The following is a 3,513-nucleotide window of genomic DNA, read 5'->3' on the forward strand; positions in this document are numbered from 1 at the left end:
ATAATATTACCTAATATTGTCTCCATGTATGTGCATGCATACATTTATTGCAGATCAATAAACCAATGAAGTAGCACATAGGTGCAGTTTGTGGGACTACTGTCTACCAAGTCATTTTCAGTTCAATATCATCTTGCTCTGACTAGAGGACCCCACTTAGAAAATCTTATTGTCCTTTCTGCAGATTTCTTTGAAATGTTATTCTACTTTCAAAAAAGACCTGATTTTATTTTTCTAAATATATTTATAATGAAGTCAGCTGATGGTCTTGGACAGAAACTGGCAAAATGTGCTGGACAGTCTTGATCAATGACCCAGACATCTCCACACACCTCACCACACACACTGACTGCTCACTGTTGAACATTTCAGAAGATGAATTGTGGATGAGGAAGGGGAAGACATCACCTGCTATGATTGCTAAGCTCCCTTTCTCCATGGTAGTCTTTTCTTTTTCACTGGTTATGGCTTTATTGTTTGACACATCAGTCCCTACTTTGTCTGCTTACTTGTTTGTTTGCTAGTTTTATTTCTTTTAATGTATATACACACATACACTAGCATTCCTGATGATGGCAAGAGAAAAGAAATGTCACAGAACAAGACCCAGCTTTTTTATTTCTTCAAGGGAATAAAAAATGGATGATCTCTTCCTGAGCAAAGCACCTGATAAGAAAACAGCAGGCAGAATGGATAAATTAAATTCTTTTCCCTCTCTAAACAGAGAGAATGCACTGGAATCAGAGCTAGTGCTGGAACTGGAGCGGGAAAAGCAATGTCCAATATTGTTTTCCTTTTCTTTGCCAGAGAAATTAGCACAGTGGGACAAGTTGCCTTCTGCTTTTAAATTTTTACTTAAAGTTGTATTTTCTTTCAGGATTGTCTCTCATACCCTACCTGAAAATTTTCAGTTTAACTTCCCCAGACATTTAGAAGGGAAATTAGACTTCTGTGGTTGCCACATACCCTCCCAAGCTGTGATAAGATCAGCTGGGAAGATTCTAGTTGTTGTCCCGCTGGTGAATTCTGCTCACCATGCAGTGGCCAAGAGTAGGGGCACCCACAGGGAAGCTGTCAAAGAAGTCAAGATGATGGCTGCAATTGTGTGGTTTCATTTGCATCTGTCAAATTTTTAACACTCTCCCTCCCCCACCAGATGCCCTGGGCCAGGAGTAGGGACTTCTTAGCTCCATTAACCCAATTTCCAACTCATTATGGAATTCTCTCTGGAGGGAAGTATGGCTGAGCCCATGTAGCCTTCTTTAAAGTGGAAAAATATGACTTGCATATATCCTGCGAGTAATGTAAGAGCAGATTAATGGCTGCTTCAGGACCAGGCTGTCTCTTCAGTTGCCTTTTTAGAATGAATGTTGCCTTACTTCTCGTTTTATTTAGGCTAGGTGATTTTATTTTTTATTATTTTTAATTCATTCTATTTATTATATTTTAAGTGGTTCTTTTTGTACACCACTCTGGGCTGACGGTGGGACATAAAAACAAACCAATAAACAAGTGATGTCCGGTTGACTGTGTCACTAAAAAAGACACCTGGGAAAGGGCTCTATCAAGAGCTTGGAGAGTTGCTGCCAGTCAGAGTAGACAATATTGCTGTAAGTGAGCCAGCAATCTAAGAAAGGCATGTGAGGTGAGCAACAGAGCGGCTAACACGATGTGATCCTTTCTGAAAGAGTAGCAGCAGTAGCCGTCGTTTTATAGCAAATCTGTTCTGAGACCATCACATCTGATCTTGCCTCAGCAAAAACTTTATAAGGTTGGCCCTTGTCAATATCTGTTAGGACTGAAGGAATGCCTAAAGCAGAGAGGCTTGATCAACAGGCACCAGATGCATCACTATAGGGAACCCAGCATTTCCTATGTCATTCTCTTGGAGTGAAGCCAGATGCAGCAGTGCTCATGTGATTGGTTATTATGTGTAAAATTTAGGGGAGGGGGAACCCACCATGAATAGGAATATTCCCCATCCTCAGTGTTTGTCCCTGCAAAGAACTGGAACTAGCAATGTGCCAAATTAGTTATAAACTGCCCCTGGCAGGGCAGAACTTTTCCAAGCTTTTAGGACTCTATTAATCTGATCCACCTAAACAAGATGAACTCACTTCCCTCAAGTTCAGCTTCTACTGAAAGAAATCCTGCCTCTCTCTTTTGGGGCTGTGAGTTGAATGATACCACCCCAAGATGTGTAGTGAAAGAAGAAGATGACTTATTAGAGCACCTAGTATATTTGAGAACAGTGACCCTGGGTGAAGATGCTAATGATGAGACCCACGTGTTGGCTGTGGAGTCCAGAAATATGGCCAGTGTTCCTGAGCCAGTACTGATTGTATCACTGAAACATTCTGTCTTAGCAATGGTCTGTCTTGATGGCTTTGAATTGCTTCCCCCTGTTTCTTTTATCCTAAAACCGGGAATGGGCCCAATATATCTGAATGGGCAGCACCTGATCTTGGAAGATGATTCTGACTATGAGCCAACAGAAGATGATATTCCAGATGACGTAGATGCTGATGAGAACAGCTTTGATGAAGATGAAATACCAAGGGCAGAGATGCAAGCTGAAGAAGCATCTAGTCAAGTGTCCTAGCTGCAGCAAGTATCATCGGGAGGAGACCTGCCAAAGAATCAACTTTGGATGGTTCCAATTTCTGTCAATGGATTATACTAAAGTTGCCTGATTAAAGATTTATTACAAATGATGATGATCATGATGATGATGATGATGATGATGATGATGATGATGATGATAATAATAATAATAATAATAATAATAATAATAATAATAATAATAATTTGCCCCTGACAGGATAGATGTTCTTCTTCTTTGGGTTGTTTTGTTCTGTTGGTTTTGTTTTATTTTGTTTTTAACAAAATGTCCTTCCTTGTTCCTTTCAAAACGCTCCAGATTACAAAACTGTGTCTCACCAATTCTGATGCAACTGTTTCAAATACAGACTGCTTTCTATTTTTCTAAATAAAAGGAAGCCCACAGACAGATGATCTCTTCTGGATATATCTCAAAGCAATTTGAGTGATACAAATGGGAAGCCTGTTTCGTCTCCATTCAAATATATACATCACAAGGTACAACTTTATTCCTTTATCTTCTTTATAATTCAGTCATTTTTTATTAAAATTTTGTCAGGGTTTCTTTGTCACAGTACCTGCCAAGCATGCTCAAACAGCTGAGTCGAGGGGCTGAAAGGATGGTGACGGAGCAGAATTTTAATTAAGGCAAGTGAAATATCAAAGAATTGCTTCTCACTTTGGTAGGTTTGCAGCATAGCAGCAAATACTGCCCTATGTTTTAAGCAGCAATTAGGCTTACCTATAATGGGGTAGAACAGGCTGCGCTACAATACATACTGCAGTTTTGAATCTAGGACAATTTGACTTCTCTTCTATAAGCAGCTGAATTTTTGGTGTGCTTCTAAATGATGATTTAAATAAATCAACATTGTGCATCTTGTTTAAAAGAAATATTCTAATACATCTTTT

General features: G+C 39.3%; 1 pseudogene; it reads left to right on the forward strand.

Annotated features, from left to right (window-relative positions):
- Nucleotides 1-2,098: 2,098 nt before the first annotated feature.
- Nucleotides 2,099-2,602, forward strand: LOC112541405 (nucleoplasmin pseudogene; annotated as a pseudogene).
- Nucleotides 2,603-3,513: the final 911 nt, after the last annotated feature.

The sequence above is a fragment of the Python bivittatus genome, unplaced genomic scaffold (genome assembly GCF_059951505.1).
Source record: "Python bivittatus isolate LINGU-HERP-01145 unplaced genomic scaffold, Pbiv_v1 ctg000960_np1212, whole genome shotgun sequence".
NCBI classification, from domain to species: domain Eukaryota; kingdom Metazoa; phylum Chordata; class Lepidosauria; order Squamata; family Pythonidae; genus Python; species Python bivittatus.